The sequence below is a fragment of the Equus przewalskii genome, chromosome 26 (genome assembly GCF_037783145.1).
Source record: "Equus przewalskii isolate Varuska chromosome 26, EquPr2, whole genome shotgun sequence".
In the NCBI taxonomy this organism is placed as follows: Eukaryota; Metazoa; Chordata; class Mammalia; order Perissodactyla; family Equidae; genus Equus; species Equus przewalskii.
This window is the reverse complement of record NC_091856.1, coordinates 17,444,557-17,462,126: the sequence shown is the minus strand read 5'-3', so window position 1 is coordinate 17,462,126 and position 17,570 is coordinate 17,444,557. Positions and strand designations below refer to the sequence as shown.

General features: G+C 40.3%; 1 long non-coding RNA gene across 1 annotated transcript in view; it reads right to left on the bottom strand.

The window, feature by feature from the left end:
• LOC139079578 (uncharacterized) overlaps positions 1 to 17,570 on the bottom strand; it is a 48,568-nt gene that overhangs the window by 25,184 nt on the left and 5,814 nt on the right. Inside the window, exon 2 of the long non-coding RNA XR_011533303.1 lies at positions 16,836 to 16,957. This is a non-coding gene — a long non-coding RNA (uncharacterized lncRNA). The remainder of the gene's footprint in view (positions 1 to 16,835; positions 16,958 to 17,570) is intronic.

Sequence of the window (17,570 nt, the reverse complement as noted above, 5' to 3'; positions counted from 1 at the left end):
GGGTGCATAAGTATTTATAAGTGTTATGTCTTCTTGGTGGAGTGTCCCTCATATCATACACTACCCCTCCTTGTCTCTCATTACCTGTTTTATCTTATAAGCATGGTAACACCTGCTTTCTTTTGTTTGCTATTAGCTTGGAATATTGTCTTCCATCCCTTCACTCTGAGCTTATGTTTGTCTTTGGAGCTGAGGTGTGTTTTCTGGAGGCAGCATATTGCTGGGTCTTGTTTTTTAATTCATCCCACCACTCTGTGTCTTTTGACTGGAGAATTCAATCCATTTACATTTAGAGGGATTATTGATACACGAGGGCTTGATGCTGCCATTTCATCACTAATTTTCTGGTTCTCCCATATTTCCTTTGTTTCTCATCTCATGTATTTCAGACTCCCAGTTCAGTTAGATAGTTTTTTATGATGGTTTTCTTAGTTTTCTCTTTATTTATCATTTGTGTTTCTCTTCTGATTGTTCGTTTAGTGGTTACCATGAGGTTTGTATAGAAAGTCTCATAGATGAAATAGTCCATTTTCTGATAGCCTCTTATTTCCTTAGTCTAAGCCGATTCCATCCCTTTCCTCTTCCCCATCTAAGTTATTATTGTCTTCACTTATTCCATCTTGTGTTGTGAGTTTGTAGTTAAAATGATGAGATTGTATTTATTTTTGGTGTTTTCCTTCCCTTTATCTTTAGTGTTGTAATTAAGTGTTTGCTAACCTGTTCTGATAGAGAGCTGTAATTTTCTGATTGTGTATACCTATTTACCTCCTTTATGAAGACTTTGTAATCCCTTTATTTTATTTTTTTTTCCAGGTATAAGGGCCTTCTTGAGCATTTCTTGTGGGGAAGTCTTGTGGCCATGAACTCCCTTAGCTTTTGTTTATCTGGGAAAGTTTTTATTTTTCTATCATATCTGAAGGATATTTTCACTGGATAGAGTATTCTTGCCTGAAAGTTTTCGCCTTTCAGCATTTTGAATGTATCATTTTACTCTCTCCTAGCCTATAAGGTTTCTGATGAGAAATGTGCTAAAAGTCTGATAGGGGTTCCTTTATAATTTATTTTTTTCTGCCTTACTGCCTTTAACGTTTTTTCTTTGTCATTGACTTTTGTCAGCTTTACTACTATATGAATTGGAGAAGGTCTTTTCACATTGATATAGTTAGGAGATCTGTTGACCTATTTCATTTATATTTCTAGCTCCTTTACCAGGTTTTGGAAGTTCTCAGCTATTATTTCTTTGAACAAGCTTTCTACTCCTTTCTCCTTCTCTTCTCCATCTGGAATACCTATAATCATTATGTTGTATTTCCTAATTGAGTCGGATTTTTCTCAGAGAATTTCTTCATTTCTTTTTAATCCTAGTTCTCTCTCCTGCATCTGAAGCATTTCTATATTTCTGTCCTCCAGATTGCTAATTCTGTCTTCTGTAATATCAGCTCTGTTATTCAGGGAGTCCAGATTTTTCTGTAGCTCATCCAATGTGTTTTTCATCTCCAACATTTCTGATTGATTCTTTATAGTTTCAGTCTCTTTTGTGAAGAATTCCCTCTGTTCATTAATTTTGTTCCTGATTTCATGGAACTGTCTATCTGCATTTTCTTGTAACTCATTGAGTTTTTTTATGGTAACTACTTTGAATTCTCTGTCATTTAGATTGCAAATTTCTGTGCCTTCCAGATTGATTTTTGGGTGCTTGTCATTTTCCTTGTGGCCTGGAGTACTAATATATTTCTTCATACTGTTTGATAGTGTGGATTTGTGCCTTCGCATAGTGATAGTATCTGGTTGCAGATTCCACCTGCTGCCACTAGGGAGGGTGGGCAAGAGCTGTGAATTCTGAGCCTGCCATGATCCTTGGTATCTATGGTTGTCCTTAGAATCTGTGCTGACAGGGCCCATGTGCGATTTCCAGCTTGTTCGCTCACAGCTGCTGCTTTTCTAACCAACACAGGATCTCTGGCTGACTGGCTGAGTTGGAGCGCTGGGTGGGGGGAGGGACAATTTTCTTCATGTGTGCTATCCTGGGGACATTCCCATTCTGCCCTCACTATCTACTCTCCTGGGGTTCTGGCTTGATGAAGACACTCCCACAATAGCTTAGCCACCTCTGTGTGGGGCTTTCCTGTGGGCTGTGAGGAAACTTGGAGAGAGAAGGCATTCCCACAGACAACCACCGCTCCCTCCTCTCTTTTCAGAGCAAGTGGTCCCACTCCCTGGGCCACTGCCAGGGAGGGAGAGGAGCTCCCCTTACCTCCTTCCACTTCCTCCTGAGGGGTCCAGCACCTCCACTTCCAGACATATGGCTGTGTGGGCCTCTCAGATGTCTTTTGTGTTGTATGACTGTCCTCTGTTGGTTTATGAATGTCCTTTTTGTTGTATCTTAGGGGAGAGAGTCTAAGGGAAGAGCTCATTCCACTATGATGCTAATGTCACCTATCTATTTCTGTTTTTTGATTATCCCAAATCCCCCCATGGCCACACTGGCTTTGTGTTTCCCTTCCAGCTGCTGACAGAGATCCACCCTTTGCCCATTTTTAAAATAAGTCATCTATCCTTTTATTATTGAGTTGTAGGGGTTTTTTATATCTTCTAGACACAAGTCCCTTATTAAACATATGATATGCAAATATTTTCTCTCATTCTGTTTGTTGTCTTTTCACTTCCTTGACAGTGTCCTTTGCAGCACAAAAGTTCCTAATTTGGACAAAGTCCAATTGGCCAATGAGTTTTGATCAGAATTGGGGAATATCACTTCCTGGACCAAACATTTAATTGCCAGTATGAGAATCTCTAGAGCTCTCTTTAAATGGTAACCAGAAATATTTGAGTTGGTGGTGGTCCTGTCAGTTTCGGTCTCTAATGATTCCACTGAGCAGAGCCCCTCTGCCAATCCATGATAGAAATGTAGTCTGACAGAGAAATAAATCTTGGTCATTTTAAGCCACAGAGATTTAGGGATTATTTGTTACCACAGCATAACCAACCCTGTCGTGATCAGTACCTATGTATTTTGTAACTCCATTAGTTGTCAGAATATCATCAAATAAGAATTAAAACACTTTAAAAATAAATTAGTTTAAGTTAAATGAGTTTAAAATCTCTGCTCTATGAACTATTGAGCAGTTTATATTTCTTCCTATATTCAGTCAAGAATTTCAAATGTTCATTACATGATATGGGAAAATGCTCTTGACATATTAAGTGAGAAAAAAAAGGTTTAAATTTAAAGACAAAATTCTAGAATGTTAACAGTGGTTGTTTCTCTTGTGGGATTGAATTTTTATTTTTTTCTTCAGAGTTTACCTGTATTTTTACATTTATTTTTACAATTTTATACTCAGAAAATAATATTGTTTACTTAAATATATTTTCACCTTAGAAATAGTATTTATATATGTTTATTATCAGAAAAGAATCTAGCATGAAAGATGTCTGCCATTCTATATACTTTTATCTCACCATCTAACAATGTTTACAGAAAATCGTGATAAGAATTTTTGTCCCAGGGCTGGCCCAGTGGTGCAGCAGTTAAGTTCACATGTTCTGCTTTGGCAGCCCAGGGTTCATGGTTCAGATCCAGGGTGTGGACCTATGCACTGTTTGTCAATCCATGCTGTGGCAGGCATCTCACATATAAAGTAGAGGAAGATGGACACAGATGTTAGCTCAGGGCCAATCTTCCTCAGGAAAACAAAGAAAAAAAAAGAATTTTTGTCTCATGATCAACAGAATATATTTTGGACCATATTTTTTTAAGTGATTATCCAAAAGGACACAATTTTATAAGCAGTAAGTATCATTGCAATAGACCACACCACTAATTTCATGTTTTTCATTTAATTTCTGGATTCTGGAGTTAGGTATTATGATCACAAATACAGGTTTATGTCAAATGAGCCACAAACTATCTTTATTATACACGAGCCTGGACACTTCGAGATATGATATGGCTTTTATCTCAAGATGTTGAGTGGATATATGCATTACTTCTCCTTCCTCTGGAATTATTATTGAATGCAGAGGGAACATAAATAAGTATAAATAAGAATAACTCCATTGAGTCAAAGGCAAACAGGATGAATGCCATCAAGGAACATCTGGAAAATGCTGAGCAGAGAGAATCATCTTGAGAGAAAAATCCATGGAACTTACAAGTCCCAAAATACAAGCCACTTAAGAGAGAAAATGGCACTTTTCTCTTCCCTCATCAAAGGGAAATGACATGGAATAAACTGTCGCCTGATATAGAATGACTCAACCTAAATCTTCAAAACATTAACTTGATTTTTTTTTTTTTGAGGAAGATTAGCCCTGAGCAAACTACTGCCAATCCTCCTCTTTTTGCTGAGGAAGACTGGCCCTGAGCTAACATCCATGCCCATCTTCCTCTATTTTATACGTGGGACACCTACCACAGCATGGCTTTTGCCAACTGGTGCCATGTCCCCACCCAGCATCTGAACCAGTGAACCCCGGGCCGCCGAAGCGGAACGTGCACACTTAACCGCTGTGCCGCTGGCCAGCCCCTTAACTTGATTTTTGAAAGAGGAAGCAGATGTATTTTGTTTTCTCCTCTGCCCTTCTGTGATTCTACAAGTTGGGCAATATCCACATGTGGGAAACACCCTTGACTGTTTCTTTTCTTCCTCTGCACTAGTTTCAGCCTTTTCCACAGGGTTTGCATTTCCCTGACACTTTCGCTCCCTAAAATCAGACAGTGATTATGTGCCTAACTTGATTTAGCTCATTGCAGAGTTGTTTCCAGGCCTGTGCCAGCCACATCTCTCCAAGATCTACTTTTTCTGTTTCATAAAGCAAAATTTGATAAAATGATACTGCAGACCACCAAATACTGAGTCAGGGTGACTCATATATCCATATATTTCAGTTTTAAAATAACAGAAATGCTGCCCCTTTTTTTCTGGTCTCCTGTCCTCCCTGAATTACACAGCATGGTTTTTGAGACAAAGCTTCTTTAAATACTCAGGAAGAGAAACTTTATTTTCATTTCTTAATTTTTTTTAACATTGTGAAGATTTTCACTTTGAGGTAGCTGATCATGTGTTGGGTAAGAAGTGTAGCTCAGAGCCCCACTCCCTAGATTAGGAACTTCAAGTCTCCATCAGCTAACAAAAGTTGGGGATCTTCAGCTCTAACGAATCCAAAGAGTGACGTACCTGAGTGGAACAGATGGTGGAGTTAGCTTTTGACAGAGAGTGGGAAGCACAGATGGATGTATGTTAGGCGTTGCTATATCCTGACCAAGGAGAACTGACAAATAGAAATGGCAAGCAATATGATATATTGGAGTATATGAGGAAGCCATTTGGTGTAAAACTAATTCGGCCTGACTTTGTTTTTTCCAAAAAGGGCCTGACTGTAGCCATTGAGCACGCATTACATATCTGCTTTAAACATTTACTATGGCAAGAACAAATGCCCTTAAGATAAAGGGGCAACTTCCCCCCACATTGGCATTTCCTTAAGGATAACCATCTTTCCTTAGGCTAGGAACTGATTGCTGCACTCACCTTCGACCACCCAGCTCACCTGTGACCACCCAGCTTGAGAGAAAAGACCTGCCATCCTGCTGTGTTCACTGAGACAGCAGACCTACCTGCTATTTCCATCAATCACTGCGCCGACAGAGCAGTCTCGCGACTGTTGTAAAAGGGCCATTTCAATCCTATGTGAAACATCCTGTTTGGGGGTATATAACCACTCTGCGCACCCCACTTCTTTGGTGCCCTTTCTTCCTTTGGGAAGAAAGGCCCCAGGCCATGGTCCTCAGATTTTAGCTCAGAATAAACTCTCCCAAATTTTCATTCATAGATTGGTTATGGATTATTTTCATCGACATTTCTTGGCATAGTCGCAGCAGGATTTCAGGGAAACCCACCGGAGACCACCTGGAATCTACACTGAACCAGCATTTGGTACCAATAGGGACCCATTGAGCCCCCAGATCACCGCATTCTTCAGGTGACCTTGGTGAGTTCTCCTGAAACCCGGACCACCTTATTTTAAGTTGACGGTCCAAGAGTTTATATGAGCTGGGTAAGGTCTTAAGACTAGGTGTCTTAAGGGGTACCGATACATACCCTAGGTAAGAGGATCCTAGGAGGAATTTGCTAGGCCAGGGAGCCTAGAGGGAAGTTCCTAGGCCAGAGGAGCCTAGAGGAACTTGGGAGTGAATGAGGAAGGCTGACATTTTTAATTTGGCTTTAAATTGGAAAGAATTGTGTTTATAAAGTCTGAACAAACTGCTTGATAGAGAAATGAGAGACTGAACATGTTCAGCTCTGAAGAAAAGGGACATTAGCTCCTCCTAGCTTTTACCAAAAGGCGTCCTTAGGTGACTAAGGACCTCAGCAGGAGTGTCAGAGGATTAATCCTCGCAACGTGTAGCAGTCCCATAGGGAGCTCCACTTTCACTCACGGTAATTAATTACAGGCTCGTCCAGGGACACGCACATAAGGGCTGGTCACCCAGCACTCTGAGCCCCCACGGTGGTGGTAGACTGCCAGAGGGAAAAACCAAGGCACGTAAGAGAGTGTTTACGACCTTTCTATAGGGAGTAACACTCACAAGCAGCACACTTTCTGACCCATTACACTGTCCTTAGAAGTTGTTCGGACTTTATAACAAAACAAAATTAAAAGAGAAGCAGGAAATCGAGCTTCTAAAACAGTCCAATCAGTTCCCGAATAAGCAGCCTCTCCTCTGGACTCCAGTTGGCTTCACGCTGTGACTGCAACTGCTTATCAAAGGGCGATCCCAAGCCAGATTGCTAAGGCCAAAAGAAAGAAAGAGAGAAAGAAAGAGGAAAAAAAAAACCTGGGAATACAAGTTTTTCCACCTCGGTCTGCTATGAGAACACCCAACTCAGAAATCTACAGAAAATCTTTGTTTTATATGTCTGTCTGTGTGTGTGTCTATATATGTTACAAATATATGATATTTCACCTCCGGATGGTACAATTTCTAAAGAGCTCTATTCCATTGACTTAAAGTGCTTACAAAAAGTTTTAACCCAAATGTCTTTCAAGTTAACACGATATAGGTTAATCTTTGGTTAATGAAAGTTTAAGGTGTTGGTTTGATTGAAAAGGCATGTCCTTGTTGGTATTTGAATATGATGCAGGCATGCAGCCTGGGTTTACTAGTCAAATAAGCTCATGTTGTCTGTTAGAAATTCGTCAGCAAAATAATAGCTTTAAATGATAGCTGTTTGTCTAATGCCTCATGAAGCTTTTGTGGGTAATCTGAACATAATTGTTGGAAACAAATGATTTAAGTAGATAAAAGTGGGTAAAATAACTTTTATGGTCTGTATACTCGGGAAAAAACAGTTTCCAAATTCTTTTTGGTAACAATCTTGAGTTTTGCCAAGTTAAGTTAAGTGATAAAAATCTGAGTACCTGGGTCATTTTTGGATTGGATAGAACACTGAAACATTATTGCTAAGTGTATCTGAGTTATCTACTTTTGCCTTCTTATTGCAGAGATGCTAAAAGTGTTTGGGTGTTTTACTGTAAAGTGGCATGTCTCTAGAAATTATGAAAAGTGTTTAGAATGCTGACATAAGAGACAATTCATAATTGCTTACCATTTTAGTGTTTACTATGGTCTGTTAAAGGTAAAGAGTTCTAATATATGTGATTAAAGCTACTAGAAGTTAATAAGGAAAATGTATTTATATTCAAGGAAAGTAAGGTGTAAGTTTTCAGTAAAGAAGATATAAAAAGAATGGAAAAAATTTGTTTGATTGGTTAAGAAAGAGAAATTTGTCCTAAAGTACTAGGTGGAAAAAAAATAAAAAGACGTGGGACAAATTCTGAATGTAAAAGAAAGTTATAGAAGGTTTGTGTAAGAGAAAAGAGTTTTGTACCTGGTCAAGTTGGCTAAGATTGAAATGAATCTAATTAAGTAAACGGGTTTTAATATGAAAAAGTAAACTGGTACAAAAATTAGAATTTGGCTTTCTCTCTTAAAAGGATAATTTTCTTAAACTCAGTCTGCTCTTGACAAAGAAATTATACAAGGTTTTTCCTTCTGAGTAAGTTTACAGAAGATCTATGTTTTGTTAAGATAATTTCCTAGGTGCAAAAAGACAGAGGTCTCTCTATTAAGGTTTTTTTGCTGTTGTCACTTTGGTTAAATGTTATGAAGCATTGTTTCATTGACCCTTGTTTTACAATGACAAGATCAGCACCCTCTTGATCTTGTTTAAGTAAGTGTTTTTAAAAAGTCTTGATATTTTTGACAAGCTTCTCCCTCAAACAAATAGTCAAGTCCTAAATAAAGATTTTCCTTTGACCCGGATAAAGGAAGAGAATTTCTCTGAGGATTTTCAGAGGGCCCCTGGGACTTCTCAAAGAAATTTGTTCTCTCTTTCTATAAATGAGGGATACTAATTAGGCTTGTTTGGAATGCTAAATTGCATGGGAAGCATTGTGAAGTAAATGATGGTAAACCTTAGGTTATGTGGTGTAGGTAAATATTATTCACTATTTTAACCCTGCTACCTTGCTTCCAACATCACAAGGGGAGAAGATCACGACTGTATTCTATTGTTTAATTTGGTTTACAAATGGTCTTACTTAAACACATTTAACAAGGATGTTATCAAGCTGGATATGCTGTCCAGCCTCAAGAATGCCTACTACTTTCTGTTAACTCTGCTAATCCAGTAAAAAGATTTCCTTCTACAGGCTTAAGAAATCGCCACAGAAGAAAATATATATATACATAAAGGTTGCAACAAAAGGGAAAAACAATACTTTTGGACACTTTTTCCCAGTGGCTCATATAGCCTCTACTTGTTGTGCTATATGCCCAAAGTATAATCCAGAGAAGCCACTTCATGAGTCACAAGGCCACTTTCCCTCCTAAGGGACCCTTTGAGGTATGACAATTGGACTTTGTCCAAAGGCCACCATCTCAAGGATAAATATACCTTGTAATGATCTGTATGTTCTCACATCGTTGTGAGGCTCTTCCTTGCAGAAGAGCAACGGCTTTAGGTAAATTATTATTGAAAAGGATAACTCCTGTTTGAGGAATTCCTCCCAAGTTACACAGTGACTGGGGAACTCAAATCTACTTGTAATATTTGGCAAATATTGCAGCATTTCCACTGTGCTTACCACCCTCGATCTTCAGGATTGGTAAAAAGAACTAACGGCACAACCAAAACTTAATTGGAAGGCTTTCAGAAGCATTTACTCTCTCACGGCCAAAAGCTCTTGTGCTAGTGCTCCTTAATCTTAGATCTATACTTTTTGTAAACATCGGCTGTCTCCTTTTGAAATAATGATAAAACAGCCTATGCAATTAGATGAAGAAATAGATGAACCAACTTTGCTTGAGGGAAATATTGAATTGTCACGGTTTTATTGAGGTGCTTAATACACAATGGAATACTACTCAGCCATAAAAAAGGACAAAATCGTCCCATTCACATCAACATGGATGGACCTTGAGGGTATTATGTTAAGTGAAATAAGCCAGACAGAGAAAGACGAACTCCATATGACTCCACTCATAGGTGGTAGTTAACATATAGACAAGGAGAACTGATCGGTGGTTACCAGGGAAGAGGTGGGGGGGTGGGGAGGCACAAAGGCTGAAGTGGTGTACCCACAACATGACTAACAATAATGTACAACTGAAATCTCACAAGGTTGTAATCTATCGTAATCTTAATAAAAAAAAAAAGAAAAGGAAAGAAAGAAAGAAAGATTGGTAGCTGATTCTTTCACAGAGCTCCCAGAACTTAAGGATCATGGACTATAACCTGGAGAATTTACTTATTGAAAGAGACATCAAATAAGACTGTTTGCAGCCCTGTTGGAAAGCATACCAGGAGGAGAAGACGACGGCATCTGTTGCAGACAGCTGTCCCAAGACTCTGGACCAGGCCTGTATTCCCAACCTTCTAGCTCCTCATTTAAACATTTGTTATGCTTAAACTGTATACCTATTTTATAACTTGTTTGGAATACTATCATACTTAAAGAAAGTGATTAATTTGGAACAGACTGATCTTGAAGGCCAGGAATTTATCGAGTGACTCCTAATGGAACTCAATGTTTATGTGGAACAAATCTCTGGCCTTGGCTACTGCCTGGATGGCTAAGACACTGCACCCTGAGTTTCCTTTAAAAGCAGGGAAGGAGTCAGGCTGACTTAAAAGCTGTTGCCAATCTCCCTCTCTTTAAGGCCAGATGGGCTCATTCAGTGTTCCACTGGTATGACCACCTAGCGGCTATATGTGCTCCTTCTTTGGGGCTAAAAGATGTCGTTCTTACATGTGGAAGCTCTGACTAAATTTACTCAAGCCCTTAATGATAGACAAGCAGGAATAACCTTATTTAAATATTGAAACGTCTTTTATGAGAAGGGCTGTCCTTCAAAACAGAATGGCTTTAGATATTCTTACTGCATCCCAAGGTGGTACATATACCGTCAGTCAGACTGAATGCTGTGCTTTTATAGGTGATGAATCTTCCAATGTGTCATCTCTGCTAAAGACATGAAGAAGCAGGTGGATGCCTTATGCGATCCTACACCCAGTTTGATTTGTTTGGTTGGCTCCTTTTTAGTATTGGTTCCCTTTTTCGATCTGGATTGCAATTCCTATTTCTAGTGCTTCTTGGAATCCTTGTACTAGTCATAATATTCAAACTAATTGTTGTTTTCTTTAATCAGTGCTGTAAAAATAGCGTACAAACTAGAATAATGGTTGCTTGGTGACTCCAGATGGTTGATCTGTCTTATAATCCTGGACAAATTTCCTTTTCTGATAAAGACTTTACCTAAGAACTCATTTTAACTAATGTTTGCAAATATGTTGAATTATTATTGTTATTGTACTTGTTCTATGATCTTATGCAATGTAAACGTTAAGAGTCATAGAAAAGCACATATACAATGTTTGTGCAACAGTCTAAAATTAATTGAAAATTACATAACCTATGAGATGCTTCCTCTGTTAATATATATATCCCTATGCTTGTCCACTATTTCCCCTCAACGTGGACAACAGGGCAAATAAACGAGATAAAAGCCTAGCACTGAGGGACACGATGGACCCAGGGCAGGCAGCAACAACCCTGGCGCTGAGGGACAATATTTTGATCGTCAATGCTTTCTATCGAAAGATTAGAGATCAAAAGGGGGAAATGACAAATAGAAATGGCAAGCAATATGATATATTGGAGTATATGAGGAAGCCATTTGGTGTAAAACTAATTCGGCCTGACTTTCTTTCTTTCCAAAAACGGCCTGACTGTGGCCATTGAGCACGCATTGCATATCTGCTTTAAACATTTACTACGGCAAGAACAAATGCCCTTAAGATAAAGGGGCAACTTTCCCCCACATTGGCATTTCCTTAAGGATAACCATCTTTCCTTAGGCTAGGAACTGATTGCTGCACTCACCTTCGACCACCCAGCTCACCTGTGACCACCCAGCTTGAGACAAAAGACCTGCCATCCTGCTGTGTTCACTGAGACAGCAGCCCTACCTGATATTTCCATCAATCACTGCGCCGACAGAGCAGTCTCGCGACTGTTGTAAAAGGGCCATTTCAATCCTACGTGAAACATCCTGTTTGGGGGTATATAACCACTCTGCACACCCCACTTCTTTGGTGCCCTTTCTTCCTTTGGGAAGAAAGGCCCCAGGCCATGGTCCTCAGATTTTAGCTCAGAATAAACTCTCCCAAATTTTCATTTATAGATTGGTTATGGATTATTTTCATCGACAGAACCAATGAGTTAGCTGAGATTAATGTAATCCCAAAGGCTCCTCTGCTAAAAATGTTTCTTGGTATATTATATTAAGAGCTGACAGAAGGTAACAAGACAGGAAATATGGAAGCATGGACTGGAGCTTCTCGCTCCACATCCAGCCCCACTGGCTGCAAAGATTTTAATAATAAATCAGGGTTTGGAGGAATAGCAGGATTCTGAGTTCACCTTTGTAGATTTCATTCAGTGGTGACGATTTGTCCAAAGTGTAGTGCTGCTGAAGCTAAGAGTCTCATCCCAAAGGTACCAGTGAGTTAAACCTAGACCCATGGTCACTTGCTCCTCCCCTGCAATACATGCTAAGATGTCACAGGGTTAGTTGAGTGCACTCATCGCCACTGCTGAGTGGGAGGGAGAGTGGTGCAATGGAAGGTGTGAGTCACAGAATTTGAAGACTAGTCCTCACTAACTGCAGGCTTTTGGCCTCAGGTTCTTCAGGAAGCTGGTCTAAATAATGACTGGCATTTAACTTTTCTATCTCTGAAGGTCTAAACCCATGTTTTCACCAGACAATGGGAATGTAGTACCATCTTTATTCACTTATTTAACAAATATTGATTACATGCCATCTAGATGCCAGACAATGTGTTAAGCTCTGGGGCTTTGATGGCAACCACAATATGGCCCCAGCCCTTGTTGATTTTACAGTCCAATGGCGCCAAAAGCCATGAATCAAATTTATCACCAAAGCAAATGTATATTTGCAACTGTGACAAGAATAAGAGTTACAAGGTGCTAACGGACCCTATATTGGGGGTGGAGTGTAATGACTTAGCCAGAAAAGTCAGAGATTGCTTTCCTGAGGAAGTGGCACTTGAGCTGAGAACCAAAGGACAAGTAGATGTTAACTAGGCAAAAACAGGACTTTATCAGGTTTTAGATAGAAGGAATAACATGTGCAAAGGCCTGTGGTATGAGGAGCAATATTTCAGAAATAAAAAGCCAGAATGCCTAGAGTAGAGACAATAGGAAGGAGCGTGGTACAAGATGACGGTGGAAAGGTAGGTAATGAGCAGGCCACGCAGGGCTGACAGACCATGATAAGAGGATTTGCCTTTATAATAGGATGTGTAGTTTTAAGAAATAAAATCTGGTTTCAGTACTGAAGAGGAATGAAAATGGACAGATAAACTAATTAGTACTTTATTCTGTGGACCAAGCAAGAGATAATGATACTTTGAACTAGGGTGCTGCTATGAAAACGGAAAGAAGTGGATGGATTCCAGAGATATTTAAGAGATTAAATAAAAATGTTTTGGTAAGGAATTGTGTAAAGAAGGCAAGAGAGAGAAAAATATCAAGGATACCTTTCTAGCTTACACATCTGGATGGATGGTAGTGCTATTCACCATGAGAGAGAACACTGTAATGTGGGTGAGAAAGGGAGACCATGACTTTGGTCTTGTGCATGTTGAAAAGATATCAAGTAGGTAGTTGATATACGGGTGTGGACCTCAGAGAAGGGTCTGGATTGGAGGTACACCTTAATGAGACATCTATATATAAGTAGTAGTTGAAGTTATATGTGTAGATAAGATTGTCTAGCAAAGAGACTGAGAAGAAAGCCTATGACGGAGCCATAAGGAGCTCTAACTTTAAAGGCTGGTTAGAGTTTGATAAACCTCCAAAGGTGACAGAGAGGAGCCGTAGGAGTAAAAGGAGATAAGCCAGGAGGGTGTGGTGTTACCAAAGCAAGAGAATAAATTCTCAAAGGTTTAGGAAACAGATAAACTCCCAAAGGTTGCTCAGAGTCAAGTAGGATGAGGACTGAAAATGTCCATCAGATTTAATGAGATGGAATCACTGATGACCGCAGAAAATCCATTTTAGTGACATGTTAGAGCTGGAAATAAAATAGGAAATAGTAAATGAGTTTGAGATTAGAAGAGAATGGTAAAGTTCTGGCCTTGTCATTTTGGAAAATGAAAAAGTAAGAGTTGGCTGAAGAAACATCATAGGACTTCTGGGTAGTTTTGAGAGCTCATTTGAGATTGGAGTTTGTGAATTTATAGCTAAAACCTGCCCTGGTGTGAGACTTTCCTCAACCATTCTTAGCTACTAGAATGCTAGCAAATGATTGGGTTTATCCAAGGTTGACGTACATTGAAAAGATAAAAGAACCAGAGAGTCTGATCTATTCAAAAAAGTGCTGTTGAAATGATGTACCATGAAATCGAAATTAGATAGTAGAGGAATAGAAGAAAGGGAAAAGCCACCAGTTTGGAAAATCATACATCACTGTAGGGGTACAAGAGTCCTGAGAAGATCCAAGAAGCATTGAAGCGGAAGTAGTCCAACAAGAAACGTAGGAGAGGAGGCTGCAGTCAGAGAATGAGATATTTGAATTAATGACTTTGGAGGCGGCACAGCTCCAGCATCAGATGATCAGATCCAGGATCCAAGGGAGTCTGTGGCTCAAGAAGGGTGACGGTCACTAAAGATGAGAGGCCTTGGGTTAGACTCCACCAAATCTCTTTCATTAGTGATTGATAGAAAACTCAAATCAAACTGGCATTTAAAAAGAGGAATGCAGAAGCTTTTGTTACTAAAAAGTTGAGGGGTAATTTAGCTTCAGGCACAGCTTACATGATGTCATCAGGATCTGACTCTTTTCATCTTTCAGCTCTGTTGTCCTCTGTATGGGCTCCAAGCTCAGACAAGCTCTTCTCTAGTGGTAGAGAAACAGCTGCCAGCAACTCCAGGCTTTCATCCTCATCAGTCCAAACCAGCGGAAAAGAATAAATGTCTCTTCCCTAACTGTTTAAGTCAAAGTCCTGGGCCTCATTCTTATTAGTCCAAATTTGGGTCACATTTCCATCTCTGAATCAACTGCTGTGATCACAGGCAATCCATGCTGTGATTGGCCAGTTCTGAGTCTGACATCTACTTGGAGGATGGTTCATCAGAGGAAAAATGGGGTGTTGTTACAAGAAGAAGAGTCAACGTATGCGGCCAGCAAAAAACAACAGATGTCCTTCTTCTACAGTATTGAGCAGGTTGTTCATGAGGTCATTCACATTGGTAGCAGAGTTTGGAGTGGAGAGGAATCCCATAAAGCCAGAGTCTTTGATGAAAGAGGAGGCAGGGCCTGGTGTCAGTGACTTCATGTATAAAACAGAACTTGGAGTGTCAGTACGAGTGCCTTTCGATAACTCTTCAGACTGAAAGATCCTTGGGGGCAAAGGATTTTGCATCCCTGGTACCTACTACTGGGCTTGATACTCAAAAGATGCTTGTAAATAAATGAATAGATGGATGGATGGATGGATGGATGGATGGTAGATGGATGGATGATGAATGAATGAACAAGTGAACCACTGAGTTTGAAAATTTCTTACAGTATTTGATGGAAAGTGTTCAACAAAAAAAATGTATCTCTTCTATCTAATTACATCAGAAATGGGGCATTGTGCAAAATGGCATAGACTCTGAAGTCACACAAACCCAGATTTGAATCCTGCCTCTGTGTTACCCTGTGCAAGTCATTTGACTACCCTAAGTCTCAGTTTCCCCATCTATAAAATTGGGCAATGTTAGGGTGCCACCTCTAGGAAGACGGGCCAATGAAACAATTTCCCAAGAGGATCCATGGGTGGCATTCATTATTTTGATGAATTTATTACGGACGGGGCCTAGCTCTCAGCCTGACAAAAAAAAAACCCATTTCATCAGCACATGGGGAGGGAAGCCATTTCTCAGATAGAGACCCACCTTAACCAAACTAGAAAGGTAGGTAGATAAGCAAGAATGCCAACTTATTAACTTACCATGAGAAATTATTTGGAATCTTCAAGTAACTAGCACATTTTCTCCCTTTGCGCAGCTATATTTGGGAAGTAAAACCATAACTAGAAGATTGCTTGTGATCAGGTAGGGGGACTTGGGCTGTAGTGATGGACCAGCCATTGGGAAACCTTCAAAAGAAAATGCTTGGATGGTCACTGACAAGGTTTGTCTCTGTCTCCTACAATGAGTTCGTACATCTTTGCTTTGTTCCATTATATATTTATGTTTTGGGAGGCATCTTATTTTCCTCACTTGAAGTGTCTCGCAGAAAGGCTTACTTCAACCCCTAAAATATTAACAATTAAAAGAATAACACCTTCCTCATCAGTGCAGCCTGCACGTCAGCAGCCAGGGTCTCTCTGGCCCTCAAGCTCTGGATGTGATGGCTTAACTCCCCACATCTGCATCCTGTGAAAGTCCAAAGCCCATCCCAGATTTCAGCAAATCCTTGGGAGATTTGTGTTCTTGTGGTCTCCCCTTCCTATTTCCTCATGATCTCTGCTCAGCATTATATCAATCCAGACATGAATCACAGCTTCTTCACCAACTTCCACCGTAATAAAACCCAGAAAATCCCACTCACACAAAATCTTCATGAGTAAATTTTTCTAAAGAACTGAGGAGACAGGAGAGCTTTCACGAAGGATTCGTATACACACAGGATACAGCAAGCTGTTTAAAATCCATACTAGACATTCTCATTTTTCTAAAGTCCCTCTGACCCCCTGACCCCCAGAGGTTCCTATCCTGACCCTTCCAACCAGCAACCCAGTCTCACTTCCTCCCCACATCTCTTTTCCCCTCCCCCTCCCTTCCCTCTCCTCTTCTCTTTCTCAGGCTCCTCCTTCTCCAGTGCATCAGACAAGTTCCTCTCTGACTCACACGCAGAGGTTCCACCTCCTTTCTGGAGCCATCTCCACAGCTGAAACCCAAGCCTGAGGATGTCACCTTCTAACTGATCAAAGTTACTTTGCAAACAAAGACTGTTCCTTTCTAAAATGAATTTGGGGGCCATCTCTTAAGCAAATAAAAGTATTTCCTACTCGATTGTGAAGTGACTGGGATATGCCTTCAATAAATAAACTTCCATCCACCCCTCTCGTTCCTCTCCCTTTATGCAATACTTAGTTGATCAACAATAATTTCATCATGACTAAGGTGTTTCTGCTCCTCTCCACATTCCTATGTTGGTTGAGAGGACACCCTCAAATAAAAGTCCCTCTTACCTGTATTTTCTCCACAGTTATTGGCTTTCAAAGACAGTCTGGTACCAAATGCTGGCTCCCCAACTTACTAGCTGTGTGATCTTCTGCAGGTTACTTAACCTTTCTGGCCTGAGTTTCTCCACCTGTAAAATGAGGTGATAGACTAGCTCATAGGTTTCTTGGGAAAATTAAATTAATTTATTCATGTAAAGTGCTTACTATATAGTAAGGGCTTGGTAAGTGTTAGCTGCTACATTTTTTTTAAGTCCCTTTCTCCTCATATAGTGTCACTTTTTCACACTATTTGACAAGACAAGAGAGTTTAACCTTTGCATTTTAATAATCCAGCCTTGAACTAGAGACTAAAGTGTCAGGGTCAGGGCTCGACTTGGCTCAGGGGCTATACCCTGCCGATAGCCTGGGCCACAGAGGATGGCCAGGCATTAAGTCAGTTGGGGCCTGCATTCAGAGACAGAGGGGAGAGTGGGGACGTGATGAAACCATAATCCAACCCAGAGTAGACTAAGCTGGAGGAGACTTGGACTGCCCTGGGTCTTGCTCTTTTCCGGGCCAGAGGATTCTGGTCCCAAGCCTGGGGGGTCCCAGGGCTGACCAGCATCAGGATGACCCAGCTTCCACCAGATCTGTCCTAGATCTGGTGTGAATCTGTCAAACCCCTCAAATGTCCTTAGTTTCACAAGAGGATGGGAAGAACTGAGACACCATGGATTCTCCCATGGGGCATAAAGGCTGCTT